Source organism: Aquarana catesbeiana, linkage group LG02, assembly GCF_042186555.1.
Source record: "Aquarana catesbeiana isolate 2022-GZ linkage group LG02, ASM4218655v1, whole genome shotgun sequence".
Lineage (NCBI taxonomy): Eukaryota > Metazoa > Chordata > Amphibia > Anura > Ranidae > Aquarana > Aquarana catesbeiana.
The window spans coordinates 746,813,322-746,832,367 of NC_133325.1; positions in this window are offsets into that span (position 1 = coordinate 746,813,322).

Genomic DNA, 19,046 nt, shown 5'->3' on the forward strand with positions numbered 1-19,046 from the left:
AAAATAAATGTAACCATATTCTGCAGAGCTGGGGAAATCTGGAACACACTAGAGGCCTGATAGAAAACATTCTAGCTGGAGTTAGAGAAGGTTCTGCTACAGGTTGAATCAATAGCCCAGTCCATAGCTTTCTGTCCTATAGAGAGCTGCAAAGGTTGCTGGGAAAATAAACTATCCTCAGCTTTAAACATTGTAACCAAGATGAATATACAGCCAGTTCACATGTGCTTCTGTGTTCCTTAAGAATACAGTTCTTCTTAACTTGGTACGTAATTCTATATGGAATAATGTTTTCCTTTTCTCACCTTCCCTACATACCTTCTTCAGATGTACGCTCTCATTATTTAATGTTCAACTTTTGCTCTTTGCCCCCAAGCTGTCTCGTATCATCATGAACTGTATGTGTCATGATTTTCATGGAGAGCAGAAGTTCATCACATCATAGGGAAGAATAGGAGGGTTTTGTTTAACTTTACTATTTTTGATATTAGAGCAACCTTTGCAGGAAAAAAAACCCGCCTGGCCAATTCTTTCCTATGGTTGGTCCACACGCACAGTGGTTCTCCAGGAAAGTACAAAGTCGGCCATAGGATCAAATTGAGTGCACACAGCAAGAACTGGACACAGTCGGCAGATCCAGATATCAAATCAGATCCAGATATCAAATCAGGATTGGGACTGAAGGGTAAGTATTTAGTGAATGGGATTGGATCCGTAACAGCAAGACTAGGCGAATACTTGGATAAATTCCTCCAACCCAGTGTAAAAGCGACGAGAGCATATCTAAAAGACACCTCAGATTTATTGCGTCTGTTGGAACAAGTGAAGCTCAACCCTGAAGTAACATCTTACTTGGTAACCGCAGACGTAGCGTCACTCTACACAAGTATACAACATGAAGATGCATCGTTAGCCCTGAATTGGGCACTGAGTAAAAGGGACGACATCCCATTTATACAGAAGAAGTTTGTGGGACATGCACTGGATTTCTGCATGTCCCACAGCTACTTCTGGTTCGATGGACACTTCTATTCCCAGCAGGTTGGCGTGGCAATGGGGGCTAAATATGCCCCCAGCCTCGCCAACCTGTTCATGTCTGAATGGGAGGATAGACAGGTGTTCAATAGTAGCAGGCCTGAATTGATCTTCTACCGAAGATTCATTGACGATATCCTGCTGATATGGGAAGGCTCTAGGGACACTTTGGATATTTTCCTTGGACAACTAAATAGGAATACAAATAACATCAAGTTGGAATACTTGATCAGTGATGCATCAATCAACTTTTTAGATGTTACGATTGAAAAAATGAATAATTCATTAAAAACTAAGGTGTACTTCAAACCGACGGACCGCAATAGCTACCTGTCCGTAACTAGCGGTCATCATCCGTCATGGATAAAAAATATCCCAAAGGGTCAGCTATTGCGGATCCGTCGCAACTGTACTCAGTTGGAGGATTTTATGACACAATCTAACACTTTGAAAGAAAGATTTATCCAGAAGGGTTACAGAGATGAAGACCTCACCAAAATTGTGCACGAGGTAGCCAATATCCCCCGGGAACAGTGCCTGAAGGAAAAAGAAACAGCGAGAGGGGACTCTGAGCACCAATTGAGCTTCATCTCGGGCTTTCACTATCAATACAGGGACATCGAGAACATTTATAAAAAGTACTGGTATATTCTCTGTAAAGACAAACACTTAGGAGGTATACTACCAGCAGGGCCAAAGTTCATTTACAGGAAGGCCCCAAATATAGGTGACCAGATAGTAAAGAAGATCCTGGATCCTCCCAAACTAAGACCGTTATCCTTTGATTTCAAAGGTTTTTTCTGTTGTAGGAAGTGCATTTGTTGTAAAACGGTTAGGGTCAGCAACAGAGGTATTACGAGTGTTGTTAACAGAGAAGGGGAAAGATTTGAAATTAAGGAATTTAGCACCTGCACCACCACACATGTGGTATACCTGATGTGGTGTCCATGTGGCTTATATTACGTTGGAAGGACCAAAAGACAGTTGAAAGTCCGTATTAATGAACACATCACCAACATAAAAAACGGCTACAAATATCATAGTGTATCCATGCATTTTAGAGATAAACACCAACAAGACCCCTCGCTGTTACAATTTTGTGGCATCGATGTGGTCCACCCATCCTGGAGGGGGTCCAACAGGGTAAGAGACCTCTCACAAAGAGAAACGGAATGGATATTTCGCTTTAAGAGTTTGACCCCGAGAGGCCTCAACATTGAATTGGACCTAAATTGCTTTCTGAATGATTTTTAGACAGATTTTATAGGTTGGTAAACTACTTAGTCCCCTATCCCACATATGCCCTGACGTCGTGATGAATGGGGGGCTATTTTTATGAATTATCATGTGTTAGGGATTTTATAGGGATTATTAAGTCCATGTAATTTTAATTAGCAGATATGTTAATAAACCGATCCACCATACTATCTTTAACAATAGGATTAGAGATATATGTATATTTTATATATTTTTAAATATATACCGATCCACCATACTATTTTTAACAATAGGATTAGAGATTTTTGTAACATTATATTAATAAGAGTGACCATTCTCAACTGTAGGTTGAAATTGGGTCATTTGGGCATTATGTAGTCATTTTTAATATCTACCTTATGGGTATTTTATTAATAATATTGGTTGAACACATGGATTATAGTAGGCATGATGTCAAATTGAGTCCTGAACCACATTGAATAGATCGTTTTAATATCTAGAACTGTGGGGATACCGATATTATGTATATTGTTTAGCATTGTTATGGTAATGCAGGATGTTATGTGCATATACCGCTGTAATAGGTGATTGATTTTATTTGACATGTCAGGGTTAAAATACAGCAGCACGTTTAGGTCTGCTGTTTCGACTGACGGGGGTTTGCGCTCACGGGGACACTCGTAAGGCGCAGGCGCCGAATGATCAGGTGCGCATGCGCACTGAGACTCCTCATTCGATTGGTGAGGGGAGGGATAAAACGAATGATGGGGATCTGAAGCGGCCTATCCCATGATTAAGATGCAAGCGCATCGAAACATGTCGGGGGCGTGGCCGTATACAGGATAACACCACGTACGTGTGACAGAAGGAAGTTAGCTGCACGGATTACCGAGTGGGGGAGACGGCGTAATCTATCTAAGAGGCAAGCGGGGAGAGGGTGAGAGATACTTCCTATACGCTAGCTCATAGAGGGTCCGCCGTGACCGCATACCCCCCTGAGAGATTGATCTTAGCAGCCGGTTGATATTACACCTGACAGATTGCTGTGGAGTTTGCTGTGGTTTTACATTTTTTTACACAATGTGAGTGAAACTGTTGAAGTGGTTTCTTTAGTGTGATTTATTAAAAGAGTTTTACAGTATTACACTATTGGAAGTTTTTCTTGTCTTCACATGGAATGATCTTCCGGATGGATAAGATTTAAACCCTGCCAATAGAAATGGACATCTATGCCTTTTAGCCTCACACGCAAGTAGAGGCATGAGGAGTTGGTGAGTGGCTGTCCATAGGGAGAGTGGTCACCGAACACAGAGGTGTGGTGGAAGATTGCACTAGAAGAAATCACACTCCTATAAATAAGGAATTTGTGGATGCACCAGTTTTTTTTTTTTTTTTTTTTTTTTTTTTACTTTAGCACTGATGTGGACACGTGTTGGCACACTTGTGTGATATTGAAGAGACTTTATTTATACAGTCATTCGTATAGAAGTGTGCGGGGATGCTCACGGACTTGATGGATTTATATATATACAACAGCATCTGAGAGATATTAACACCAAGTCACATTTATTGTTTATTTCGTGGTGTTTTGACACATTTTTTGGTGTGAACTTATCAATAGTATGTTTTCATTATAGCACTATTGCATGCATCATCATAATTGTTTATATTTCATATTTCTTTGCAATATACACAGGGAGGCACTGATCATAAGGTGTGTGTTAGGTTTACTTTTCCACCTTAGAGGTGGTAGAGATGTATTGAGTGATAGCGCCACGATTTAATTTGTCACGTGGGGTCTTTACTCTGATCACACGCACTTATTTAAATCTAATTTACACTAAGTATTTAGGTAGGTGGCTGCCACTCAAGGGGGGAACTTTTAAAGGACTAAACATTTAAAGCTCAACTCCTGGCAAATAAAAAACAATTTTCCTTGCAGTGGGGCTGTGCCTGCAATGGTTAAAGTGTTACTAAACCCACAACAGTAAAATCAGTCTGTATATGCAGTAAAGCATGCTTGTTATACTCACTGTGGAACCTAAGGGGTTAATCCTCTACATTGAGTAAAAAGGCTGTTTGATCCTGTATGCACAGATCTTGACCTTCTTGCATTGCCCCGAAAACATGTCCTGAAAAGACAGAGTTACTGGAGTCAGGCTGCACATGCTCAGTTTGGTGTGTATTGCTAGAGAGTTTTGTTTTCTTGGGAGAGTGCATGTGATCAGCACAGGGCCAATCAGCACTGTCCAGACAGGGGGTCAGCAGTCCTGCATCCTGAATAGGACAGCCAGTGCAGTATAATAACTCCTCCTACAAGCTTTGATAAAAGTCACAAGACTACTATATACTGATGATTAGAAAAGGTATTTAGCAGTATATATGATTGCATTTCCATGTTCTGTGTACTGTGGGAGACCAGATAAAGTGAATGCAGGGTCCTGGGTTTAGTAACATTTTAATTGCTAATTTTTGTCTACAGGAGAAAAAATGTACTTGTCCGATTTTGCTCTCCTCCCCACAGCTAGATCTGTCAGATTCCAGAGTGTCTGCACCCCCACGCTCCACCGGTTTTGGGTCCTGACATCATCAAGACCAGAGCAGGGACCTGCTCCGGAAGTGAGGATACTAAGGGACAGGTCACCACTGGATAATGGGGGAGCGCCACCTGCTGGAGGAGTGGAGGAACAGGTAAGTAAAACTGTTTCTCCACCCCCCCCCCCCCTGGACAAAATGAGCTATCAACCCTTGTAGTGCTCGCACAACCCCACTGCACGGGATCATTTTTTATTTGCTTGGAGTTAGGTTTTAAACCTTAACGCCTAAAGTAGAATTCAAGGTAAAACTCCTACTATTAAAAATACTCTCTCCCCACTCCAAATACCTATCCTGACTAACCTGTGTGTAGGCAGGTGTCTACTGGATATGTTGTTAGTGAGAGTTAGCTGCCCAGGCTAGGGAAGGGGTAAGCTTTGGGCCATTCAGTATCCCAGGCTTTTTTGGTTCTGCACTCCACCCTGGTTTACATATAAATAGGAGAAAAACCAGGCTCAGAGGAGGGCCAGCGGGACTGCATGGGAAGCAAAAGGGTCCAGATCATGAGGAAAGATGTAGCCTGGAGCAATGTCCAACTTCCACCCTTAAGGGATTCTCCACTAATGGACTCTGCCAGTCTTGGACTTACGCCTAAACAGGTGTTCCTTGGCAGCCCTACGTAGCGTAGTTAGTGAGGAGAACTGAGTATGGATTGTGACCTGTAAATGTGAATGTTGCCGAAATCTTCAGTAAAGTTTCTTAAACTATCCAAATGCCTGGTCTGAAGTAATTGAAAGGGGTGCATAGTTGCATAGTTGGAACGTGGCATATCAGAAAAACAAAGCCTGTACAGCACACACAAAGTACAAGAGCAAAGCTACTACAAAGGGTTAACTCAGCAGAAGAGTCATAATAGAAAAGTAGTTGCCACAGGTAACCATGGACTGGTGAGAGTGTATAGTAGACGGTCGATAAGCGTAGTAACTGGCGTAGGTGACAGGGCCTCTGGTAGTGAGGGGAGTCTGTGCCCTGCCTCCTTCCCTAGTAGTCTGTTCCCCCAAGGTAATTGGGATCCAACCCGTGGTACAGAGACCTCATGTACCTGGCCGCATGGTACGGGAGAGAGAAGAAGGGAATTGAGTGCACATGAGTCCTGTGCTGAGTGCACAGTGGGATTCCATTCTGTCACTGGGAGTGAGGTGGCAGAGTTACGCTGGACTGGTGGAGAGGGCAGGGGCTCTGAGGTGTCTCTCCTAAACGCAACATATATCAAGCTAAGGTGTGTAGTAACATGGGACAGTAAGTTGTTGCAGGGAAACTCTGTACATCACACAACTGCACATGGTGTACAGTTCATCTCTAAGCTTGGGGTTCTGTCATAATGTTGACTTTCACATAAACCAGTCCCGCCTGGTCTCGGGCATTAATGAACACACACACAAGAGGAGAGAAGAGTCACCCCCATTCACATGCAGGGTGAGCGGCCCCGCCAATATGTGTAAGGAAAAACTGTATACTTACCTACAGTATATTCCAGCCACTCTGGTCACATGATCCGGCTCCCCTCCTCTTACAGCCAGCAGTGGCTGCAGGAGAAAGGAGGGAGCACCCACAATGGATGGGCCATAGGACCCTATGGGTCCTGTCACTACTTCCAGCTGTTGTTGAGTGCTCCCTTCTCTCCCCTGCAGCCAGCACTGGCTGTCAGAGGGTAGCCAGATCATGTGACCAGAGTGGCTTGAAAATAGCTAAGTATACAAGTGGTCCTGGAGAGGTGAATGGCGTGGCAACTAGGCCACGCCCCCAGCACGTTTCACTCTGCCCCCTGGAGCTTAGTCAGTAGCGGACATCTCCTGGTTTGTAGGATCGTCACTGTCGAGTCTGGTGTTACTGCTTGTCCATTGAAAGGACATCACTGCAGCTGACACCACTGATCCTCAGAGGGATAGCATGAGGAGACAAGTTGCCACCTTAGAAGTCAGTGAGAGGCCGCTGGTCAAGCCATACAGTATTGCTCACTCATGGCACTATGCTGGTACCTATATTAAGGTTCGGAAGAACTTAATATTGAGCATTTAAAGGTCAAGTTTGAGCCCCAATGCACTGGACAGTAGAGGAGGGTTTGCCAAAGACTGCTGGACCATTATCCTTGTATTACCTCTAAATGCCACGTACACACAACCGGTTTTGCCGTTGGTATAAACTCGTGTGTACGCAGCTTTAGACAGGTCCTCCCATAGCACAGGCATAAGAGGTACAGTCACCGGTCCTCTTGTTTATTACAAAGTGTTTGTTATTTTGCAACAGTGTCACGTATTTGTGGAACTGTTTATTACCATGTTCCATTCTTTGATAGTTGAATTATTGTGCATTGTTGCAATAAATATCTACCCTTCAACCCTGGTGTCAGAGTCGTGGGCACTGAGAACAGAGAATCTGAGATATTTGGGGTAAGCAATATACAGATCAAATTCAGGTACCGATATGTAAGGGTGTATTAATGATTACAAGGCTTAAAACATTTGTGTTTTGTATATGTGCTTTGAGTTCAGTTTTATTGTGAGCTCTGTTTATTTCCCTGCTACCAGATTTTCATAGAGCATCTAACAACTAACAAGGTCGATAGAAGGCCAGTAGGAGTGTACTACATGAAACCCATATAGCTTGCATCCCATATTCTGCCATCTTCCCCATTTCTTATGGATCAGTGTCTCCTTTCTTCAGGCTTTGGCCAGCCACTGATATTGTAACTCCTCACACATCCTTGCACACAGTTGAGCTCACGGCAGCTTACAGATATTAATGCTGGCCATACATGGCTCGAGTTTAGGCCAATTTCTGCTGAATTAGGTGAAACTGAGCTCCTCAACCAGCTCGTCAAACTTGGATCAGAAATTCGAAAAAGCTGGATGGCAAATTCTCAGCTGAACAGTGACTGCAGCCAATCAAATACAGTCACTTTTTGGATATTTTGAAAAATCAGAAGTCAATATTCCTTCATCCACACTATTTAGTGTGGATGATGGAATCCATTTATCTTTCTCCAGCTTGGACCAATGTAAGTATTCATATTGCATACCCGTGGAACCACCTCAGTGGTGTCACTAGGGTTGGTGCCACCTGGTGCAGTAAAATATGTGTCACCCCCCCCCCTCCTCAGAATTATTTTCCTGTGTTCTGAAAGTGCGGCAAAGATGCAGTATGCGAGACTTTTGGTGCGCTTTCAGAAAATGCAGAAAATAACGCGTAGCCTACTAGAAATTATAGTAGGGCATCTATAACTGCAGGTAAAACGTAGGAAAACCCCCTTTTTATTACACAGCCCCTTGCACTTCTGGACCCCTGCATATTACACAGTTCCCACACCTCTGCACCCCTTTACATTACACAGCCCCCACACCTCTGGACCCCTTTACATTACACAGCCCTGCACCTCTGGACCCCTTTACATTACACAGCCCTGCACTTCTGGACCCCTTTACATTACACAGCCCTGCACCTCTGGACCCCTTTACATTACACAGCCCCCACACCTCTGGACCCCTTTACATTACACTGCCCCCGCACCTCTGGAGCCCTTTACATTACACAGCCCCTACACTTCTGGAACCCTTTACATTACACAGCCCTGCACCTCTGAGCCTCTGCACATTACACAGCACCCCACCTCTGGACCCCTGCACATTACACAGCCCCCCCACACCTCTGGACCCCTGCACATTACACAGCTCCCCAGCAGCTCCGCTCCTTCCCACCTTACTCAGGCATGCAGAGCGGCAGACAGAGCAGCACTGAACAGAGGGCGGGAGCTGCTGGAGTTAATTTTTCCTACAGTGTTAACAAGCTAATGACTGGTTGCTAGGACCAACTAGCAACCAATCACCTGCTGGTTAACTTGGAAAGTTAACTCCAGCAGTTTCCGTCCTCTATTCAGCACTGCTCTGTCTCTCTCATGCTGTACAGAGGTGTTTTTATTCTCTTACTGTGTTAGTGAATGGCAATCTGGCGGCCGGCCCTGGGTGTCGCCCCTCTACCGGGTGTCACCCAGGTGCAATCCACACCCCCCGAACCCCCATAGCGACGCCACTGGAATCACTGTAATAGTCGGCAATACTACAGTGATCATTGCGGTCTACTGGGACCTGTGCCAAGCAGCTGCCTACTGTCCATAAGGGTTCATTATACTGACTGTGGTGATCAATGTAGCTGCACCAACTACAAGTGATTCTCTGCTTCCACAGTGCTTTCACAGATATGGAATATGTATGCTTACATTGGTTCCAGAATTGAAGCAAAGTAACTGTGCAATAAAATCCATTCCTGGCGTTCAGCTTTATAATGACTACCTGAAGTGTTAAAGTGGTGAGCCAAGGAGTATGCACACAAAATTGCTAGACTTTTTTGGCAAATCAGAAGTACATCCTCAAGCAATTTTATTTTTCAAACCTCAGTTCCCCTTTAAGAGGACCTGTTGTTTGTCCCTGCATGACCAAAGCCCAGGTTTACTTTAAAATATAACATTTCTATTCCATGCAAGGAAAATAACATTTTTAGCTTCATGTTATGATTCTTCGTAGCTTTCACATTTCTCGACTGCAGCTCTGGATTAGGAAAGGAATTAGAAGATAAGGTCTAGGGGCATATTCATGGCTCACATCTGGGGAGTTACGTAACTGATAAACTATGAGGAATCCAGCTTTGGACTGTTTTTGTACAGCAGATGGAGCAGCTGCATGGTACATACAGTACAGCAGAATCCGTTGATCTGTGATACTGCAGCTTTATTAATCCCTTCAGCAAGATCACGTTTTTAAATGAGAGAAACCTAGCCGACTCTCTAAATTAGATGACAGAATGGCCACATTGTACGAAATTATCTTTCAAAAAGCTTATTAATTTTTTTGATTTTAATCATTTTGGTTTAGTGTTTAGAAATTTTCTTCAGAGCTTTATAGAGAACACTAAATCAATCACAGCCTGCACCAAAGAAGCTTGGAATCGAATCTGTCTACTTAAAGCAGAACTAAATGCTCTTGATCAGCATGAACTAGTTGTAATCCTTATGCTGCTAGCATTGTAAATATATAGGAAGGTACAATATATTATATTCACTTGTTCTAAACTTTTTTTCTTTTTTATACATTTCTTTAGTTTCTTCGGTTTCTGGCCTAGGCCAAAATTATATCATACATCCCAGGAGTCTTTATATACCTCCCAACATTTTGAGATGGGAATGAGGGACACCTACTAACAAATGTATGTAGGCATAGGACACGCCCCCTGCCACACCCCCTTAAAGGAGAATTAACCAAAAGAAAAGGTTAATTAAATTCACAAGGACTTTTTTACCACTTCTATTTCTTTATATTGGCTTTGAAAATGTACAAATGCAGCAATTTCAAAATTGGACAAAAGGTTTAGTACTGGGAAACACTTTTTGAAAGATGAAAAGTGCATTTTATATACAACTATATGGATCAGACCAAAATGAGGCACAAATGAGGAGGAATGAGGGACAGAGGGACATTGCTCCAAATCAGGGACAGTTGGGAACTATGGTCTTCCCCCTGGTCCTAAACTGGGGCTACCATGTAAATTTTGTATTTGGCTAGGCTGTAGGGAGCTCAGACTGATTGCATAGTTTGTATTTGGGCTTTCCCTTAGCTTACTTGGGTTGTATAACCTGCACAAGTCCAGAACATTGCTCACTCATTGGTATCTTTATTGAAGCATTAAAATAACATTACAGGTATGAAAGGAACATTAAAAAGTGACACGTTTCACGCTAAATTCAATGTTCACTCAAACCTCAAACATTTTTTTCGTCAAGGCTTAATTGAACAAGCTGAAGTTAGAAGATTGCCTATTGTGCACAGCTGCACCAGATTTTGCACTCTCCAGTTTTAGTACATCAACCCCATTATGTTTACTTTTCAACCAGTCAGGGAGGCTGTCATGACTGGAGGAAGTAAGTAAGCAGCTGGGGGGAATTTTTTTTTTTTAAGGAATTTTTTATTAGTTTTTCATAAACAAAAAGTGTACATCACATACAGGATTTAACCACTTCACCCCCAGAAGGATTTGCCCCTTAATGACCAGGCCATTTTTTGCGATACGGCACTGCGTCGATTTAACTGACAATTGCGCGGTCCAGTGACGTTGTACCCAAACAAAATTGACGTCCTTTTTTTCCCATAAATAGAGCTTTTTTTATTTTTTGCGCTATAAACAAAAAAAAGCGTCAATTTTGAAAAAAAAAACAATATTTTTTACTTTTTGCTATGACAAGTATCCCCCAAAAATATAAAATAAATAATTTCTTCCTCAGTTTAGGCTGACATGTATTCTTCTACATATTTTTGGTTAAAAAAAAATCGCAATATGCGTATATTAATTGGTTTGCGCAAAAGTTATAGCGTCTACAAAATAGGAGATATATTAATGGCATTTTTGCTATTATTTTTTTTTAACTAGTAATAGCAGTGTTCTGCGATTTATAGCGGGACTGCGACATTGCGGCAGACACTTTGGACACTTTTGACACTTTTTTGGGACTATTAAAGGAGTTGTATGCATTAAGGTGAAAAAAACTTCTGACACTGACCGGCCCCCCCAGCCCCCCCGTTTTACTCACCTGAGCCCTTTGTTTCCTCAGGGGAGACGCGCTGTACCTTTCTGCCTGGGGTTCTCAGCTCTTGATTGGATAGATTGATTGCAGCGCAGCCATTGGCTCCCGCTGCTGTCAATCAAATTCAATGATGGGGGGGCGGGGCCGAGTCCGGCATTCTGTGTCTATAGACGCAAATGCTGGACTTGGGAGTGTGCCCGCAAGGTAAACCCCCCCGGAGGGCACTTCTTCCAGGTGGTTTACCGATGCAAGGAGGAGCCATGAGAGCCGCCGAGGGACCCCAGCAGACGATAAACGGGGCCACACTGTGCAAAACGATCTCCACAGTGGAGACAAGTATGACATGTTTGTTATTTTAAAAAAACGAGGGTTTACAACCCCTTTAGCATTTATATAGCGATCAGAGCTAAAAATAGCCACTGATTATTGTATAAATGTCATTGGTAGGTAATTGGTTAACACTAGGGGGCAATCAAGGGGTTAAATATGGGTCCTAGGGAGTGATTCTGACAGTGGGGGGATGGGACTGCCTGAAGGAGGAGACCGATCACTGTTCATACTTAGCATGAACAACAGATCTGTCTCCTCTCTCCTGACAGAATGGAGATCTGTCTGTTTACATCTCTCTCAGGAGCGATCGCGGGTGCCCATTGTTGCTCGCACCCCCTAGTGATCTTAAAGCGGACGACGTACAGCTATGGTGATTTGCCCAGGGGAGCCAACCTGCTGCAGTATAACTGTGGCGGCTGGTCCTCTAGTGGTTAATGGGTACCCACTTATGGCACTTATTATATCAATTCAATATAGTAAAGTACCAGCCAATAATATATATACAGTAACATCCTATATTATTCTATTGTATAAGCCTGGGGGAATGGTTAGTTTAGACTAGTTTTTTTTTTTTTTTATATCGTATTTTTTTAATTGAAAGTATAATAAGTACAGCAAGCATTGCCAATAAACACTCATAAACAGAAAACGTAAAGAAATAAGGTATGATATGATATAATATGCATAATAATCTTATTAACAAGTAATGGTTAAATCCTCTAACCAAAGGAATGAAGCCTGTCACCCCTAAGGTATGGATCACACCTATGCAGGTTGCAGGTTGCATATTCCTGGTGCATTTTACGTTTTTTTAATACACATTTTTGATCCATTGAAATCTATGGAACCAAAAAACAGAAAAAAGTCCCTGACCCTTTCCATAAAATGCATAGATTTGAAAAACATCCATAAGAAACCATATTAAATGGACTGTAGCGTGTTTCTGTAAAACTGAAAACGCACTAAAAAAATGCTTAGGTGTGAACCAGGCCTAATAGGTACACAGAAAAAAAATGTTTACCGCGCTACCTAAATAAAAAAATTATAAAAAAGCTGCAGCTCAAAAATTGGGAGATATACACAAATACAATAGATAATATGAAAACGTGAGCAGCGCTATAAAAAAAAAAGTGAAAGATATATATTGAAAATAAATGGATAAATAAATAAATAAAGTCAAAGGATCCATGATGGACCCAAAACGGTATTACAAAACAAGCAATATTAGTGCCGAAAAAACATAAAAGAGTGGTAAAAAAACTAACTGAATAGTCCCAACAATAAAAAATGTGGGTGTAATAATAAAAAGTCAGTGAGTGAAACATCCAGAGGTATTCAAAGAAAGTGAAAATGAGGTTAATCGATCACACAGACACCACCACGTGAGGAGATCCACCACCGTATGAATTACACGCTTACCAGAAGGCAAGCTTAAGTAAGCTTGTATGGCAATCTGACGCTCAATCACTGGTAACGTCACACCACGACTTTCCAGTATAGGGCCAGAGACAAACAGGATGGCTTCATCCAGTACGGCGGTCAGTAGGGGGGACCGCCGCTAAGAGCGCTTCACCAACTCGAATGCCAAAAGTCAGTTGAGAATAAAAGGGTCAGAGGAGAATATCTACCCATTACAGGCACCCGTAGATCAAACTGCTACACACCCAAAAAGGGGTGTTTGCCCTAAGGATATGCTGTAATGAGCAGGGAAGAATTTTTGGTCGCCGGGAGTGTCTAAAAATTAATTCAGGAGTTTTAACATTTGTGTGCCAAAACAGATCCGTGAAAAATCAGCCAGATTTAGGCATGATCTAACTGTCCATATCCTAATTTATCTTGTAGTTAGATGGGACACAGTGGAGGAAAAGGTATCACCTACACTGAAGAATCTGTAATGATCTTACTCCTGAGATTACTTGGCGTGGCTCATATTGTCAGTCAAAAGACAGAGGATCGATGTGTGATCGATTAACCTCATTTTCACTTTCTTTGAATACCTCTGGATGTTTCACTCACAGACTTTTTATTATTACACCCACATTTTTTATAGTTGGGACTATTCAGTTCGTTTTTTACCACTCTTTTATGTTTTTTTGGCACTAATATTGCTTGTTTTGTAATACCTTTTTGGGTCCATCACGGATCCTTTGACTTTATTTATTTATCCATTTATTTTCAATATATATGTTTCACTTTTGTTTTTGTGGCGCTGCTCATGTTTTCATAATACCTAATAGGTACACACTGTGAAGTTTAGACTAGTTAAAGTGCAACTAAGAACTTCTGTATGATTTGAAAATCAACCAGTTCCAAATCCATTTACTATGTTAAAGTCTCCATAGCGCTGCTGGAACACAGCTTTGTATACAATCTGTGGCTGATGCTACATACAGTTTATACCGCACTCCCAGTGGGCACTACTGCTAGTAAAGGAAATAGTTGAAACTTCTTGGTCCAAATGAACTTTTTAAAGTCATAGTAAACCTGGAGTTAGGCTTTAAACCAGTGGCGGTGTGTCCATAAGGGCGCATGGGCGCCGCCCCCTTCTCTACAGCCAGCTCCCTAGCACCAATAGATAGATTCATGCATTGCATGAATCTATCTATGGCTGCCGCTGCCACCCCCCTATTCAGGCGCCCGGCCCCTTTTCAGGCACCGGGCGCGTGAATTACAGTGGGGGGTGTTTTTGAAGCACCTGGTTAGAGCCATAGGCTCTAATAGGCGTCAAAAAAGGTGACCTGCGATCTCCATGCTGGGCGCTCGCAGGTCACTCAGCTGTGTTAGGAAAGCAAATGAATATTCGCTTTCCTAACACTAGACCGTCTCTCTGCCAATCAGGTGCTTGGGTCTGTTACCTGTCACCTGATTGGCTGAAACGACAGGCGCCGCTATTGGACGCCTATCAGGAGGAGAGGATGGGGATGAGGAGAGCAGGAGACGCAAGAAGGACCCAGCTCGTCTCTGTCATCCGCTGCCCCACCAAGACAGGGTAAGTTCCGGGCAGACGGCGAGCGGGCAGGGGGACACACACTGGGGGCATTCAAGGGCACACTGGCAGCATTTAATGGGCACACTGGCAGCATATGATGGGCACACTGGCAGCATTTGATGGCCACACTGGCAGCATTTGATGGGCACACTGGCAGCGTTTGATGGGCACACTGGCAGCATTTGATGACACAGTGGCAGCATTTGATGGCACAGTGGCAGCGTTTGATGGCACAGTGGCAGCGTTTAATGGGCACAGTAGCAGCATTTGATGGCACAGTGGCAGCGTTTGATGGGCACAGTGGCATCGTTTGGTACAGTGGCAGCATTTGATGGCACATTGGCAGCGTTTAATGGGCACAGTGGCAGCACTTGGCAGAGTGGCTGCAATTGATGGCACAGTGGCTGCAATTGATGGCACAGTGGCAGCATTTGAGGGCACAGTGACAGTGTTTGATGGGCACAGTGGCAGCGTTTGAGGGCACAGTGGCAGCGTTTGATGGCACGGTGGCTGCAATTGATGATTTTTTTTCAAAATTTTTGATGCGCCCACCCCCCAAAAATTTTGAGCATCAGCCACCACTGCTCTAAACACAGGCCTTTTAACAAAAACATAAAAAAACTTCCTTTACCCTCCCAGACAGAGCCAAATCCTCCTTGTCTCACACACTCTCCTTCCCAGACACTGCAGCTCAAGGTAGGAGGGATTCAGCGACATAGACGGTGATGTCAGTTCGCAGAGCAGTGGTCTAGGTGAGTTCTGGTGCTCAATGACAAGTTACAGGCTTATCAGTCAGCCTGCTGAAGATGTTGATACAATCACCAGACACGTGACAACGTTTTTTGTATTATGCAACAGAAATTCAGAACCAGAATTCTGGCTTTATCAGGATAAATCTCCTGTTACTATATAAATGTTCTCAGAATGAAGCTGCCAAATCAAGCTTATTAACACGTGTAGTGTTTCTGGGCCTCCAGCAGTGTCTGCCTCTTCCTTCATGGATCCCAGTCTTTGTACTGGGAATTTAATGTGTTTTGTTCCCCAGAATCCCTGGCATGCCGGCATTGTGGTAATGTCTCTTACTCACAGGGATTATCAGAATTTTCACAGTTCCAATTTTATATAATCTCTCTGCTTCACATTCCACTTTTTAGGAAGAATAAAATATTAGGAGAGAACGGCAACCACCAGATGCAGTACAGGACAGCTTGACAGATTCAAGGAATATGATCAAATATTTTGAGGCTGTAAGAGATTATTTGATCATTTCCATATATTGTACCATTGACATACATCACATGTACAGTATGTTTTTTTATTTATTTTTTTTTTTTGCTTTTTTTTTTTTTTTTTTAAAGAGGTTCTTCAGCCTGTAAACAGAAATGTAAACGTCAGCAGCTACAAAAACGGTACTACTGACTTTTAAAAAACAGGCACTTACCCGTCCCAGGATCTAGCAATGTCCTCACCCAACCCGGCTCTTTGCCAGTCTTCAGTTGCAGGCGCCAACATCCTAACTGTGGGCTGTGAACTAAGCTTTTGGTTTGGCGCTCCTTCCATGTATTCATATGGGCTGTGATTGACAGACAGGCTTCACATTCTGTATGCGAAGGACAAGTTGGCAAAGCTGGCCATACACTATTAAAATTTTCAATCTAAAAATGTTTGTTTGATTTTCTCATCTTCTTTGGGATCAAATCAATATTTATTTTGGACCATGGGGATGAGTAAATGTGAATGATCAGGATAAAAATGTTATTTGAAGTACTTTTGATCGACGTACACTATATTGTCAAAAGTATTGTGACGCCTGCCTTATGCCACACGCATATGAACTTTAATGGCATCCCAGTCTTAGTCTGTAGGGTTCAATATTGAGTTGGTCCACCCTTTGCAGCTATAACAGCTTCAACTCTTCTGGGAAGACTGTCCACAAGGTTTAGGAGTGTGTCTATGGGAATGTTTGAACATTCTTCCAGAAGTGCATTTAGTTCTCGCCCACATCAGTGAGGTCAGGCACTGATGTTGGACAAGAAGGCCTGGCTCGCAGTCTCTGCTCTAATTCATCCCAAAGGTGTTCTATCGGGTTAAGGTCAGGGTTGCGGTGCAGGCCAGTCAAGTTTCTCTGCCCCAAACTCACTCATCCATGTCTTTATGGACCTTGCTTTGTACACGAGTCCAAATCATTTGGTGGAGGGGGGATTATGGTGTGGGGTTGTTTTTCAGGGGTTAGGCTTGGCCCCCTTAGTTCCAGTGAAGGGAACTCTTAAGGCGTCAGCATACCAAGACATTTTGGACAATTTCATTCTCTCAACTTTGTGGGAACAGTTTGGGGATGGCTCCTTCCTGTTCCAACATGACTGCGCACCAGTGCACAAAGCAAGGTCTATAAAGACATGGATGAGCGAGTTTGGGGTGAAGGAACTTGACTTGTTTATTTATCCTTTTAATAAATAATATTATTTATACTTTTGGTGTTTGGTTTACTCTGTTGCAGTTCACACATTTCTGGTCATACCGGTCAATGACATGGATGAAACAGAAGAATATCACAAAACTAAAAAATAACACATCTTGCTGTTTCCTTGTCATCATTGGTCATTGAAAATAAATTTTATCACTCCATTAGGCCTGATTCACATATATGCAGCTGTACGCGCCACGGATGCGCGGGCACAGCAGCCCATTCATTTGTACCTGTACCTTTTCCACTTCAAGACTGCCCACAGTACGTTTACGTCATTACTTTGATATTTAATACCGCTGTTATGGCAGCAGCTAGCTGCCATAACCCCGGTATTTTCTTGCCCTGGGGGCTATTCTGCGTCTAAAAAAAATGGTCCCGGCGGCAGATTCACCACGGAATTACTTTTATAGACGGTGGGAGGGGTGCCCCTCCTGCCACTTCCCGGTTGTCTCCAGGCTTACCAGACCTTTCAGTTAGCCAATCCAATCCTCTCTGTGGCTTGGCAAGAAACCGAGTGAGGGCAAGATGGCCCCAACTCGGCTCTATGCCCTTGGAGGAATGAAGCAACGTCCGACGTCACTTCCGCTTTCTGGCCTTAAAGGGGTGATTTTTTTCATCTCTTAAATTTTTTTTTTTTGTCTTTTAAATGCAAATGTGAGAGCTGAGGTCTTTTCGACCCCCAGATCTCACAATGAAGAGGCCCTGTCCTGCTTATTTCTATTACAAGGGATGTTTACATTCTTTGTAATAGGAATAAAAGTGATCAATTTTTTTTTTTTTTAAGGGACAGTGTAAAAATATAAAGTAAAATAAATAAGACTTTTTTTTTAAAGCGCCCCGTCCCTCCGAGCTCGCGCACAGAAGCGAACGCATACGTAAGTCGCGCCCACATAGGTAAACAGTGTTCAAACTACACATGTTAGGTATCGCCGCGATCATTAGAGTGAGAGCAATAATTCTAGCACAAGTCCTTCTCTGTAACTCTAAACTGGTAACCTGTAAAAATTTTTAAAACGTCACCTATGAACATTTTTATGTACCATAGTTTGTCGCCATTCCACAAGTGTGCGCAATTTTAAAGCATAACATGGTAGGTATCTATTTACTCAGTGTAACATCATCTTTCACAATATACAAAAAATTTGGCTGTTTTGTTTTGGGTTTTTTTATTCAAAAAAGTGTATTTTTTTTTACCAAAAAATTGTGTTTGTAAGACCAATGCACAAATACGGTGTGACATAAAACTTTGCAACGAATGCCATTTTATTCTGTAGGGGCTCTGCTAAAAAATAGTATATATATATATATATATATATAGATATATATATATATATAGATATATAGATCTATATATATATATAGATCTATATATCTATATATAGATCTATATATATATATAGATCTATATATATATATATATATATATATATATATATATATATATATATATACATACACATATACATATATATATACATATATATATATATATATATATATATATATATATATATATATACATATATATATATATATATATATATATATGCATATATACACATATATATATATATATATATATATATATATATATATATATATATATATATATATATATACTGTTTAGGGGTTCTAAGTAATTTTCTAGCAAAAAATACTAATTTAAGGCTAGGTTCACACTGCTGCGGTGCGAATTGAACGCGATTTTGTTCCGATTGCGTTGCGAATTTGCATTGCGAATTCTTCATTTTTTTTGCGAATTTACGGCGATTCTACGGCTAACATTGCGAATTGGTTGTCAAATTGGGAGTGTCAAGCGATTTTATGTCTGTCCAATAGAGTAC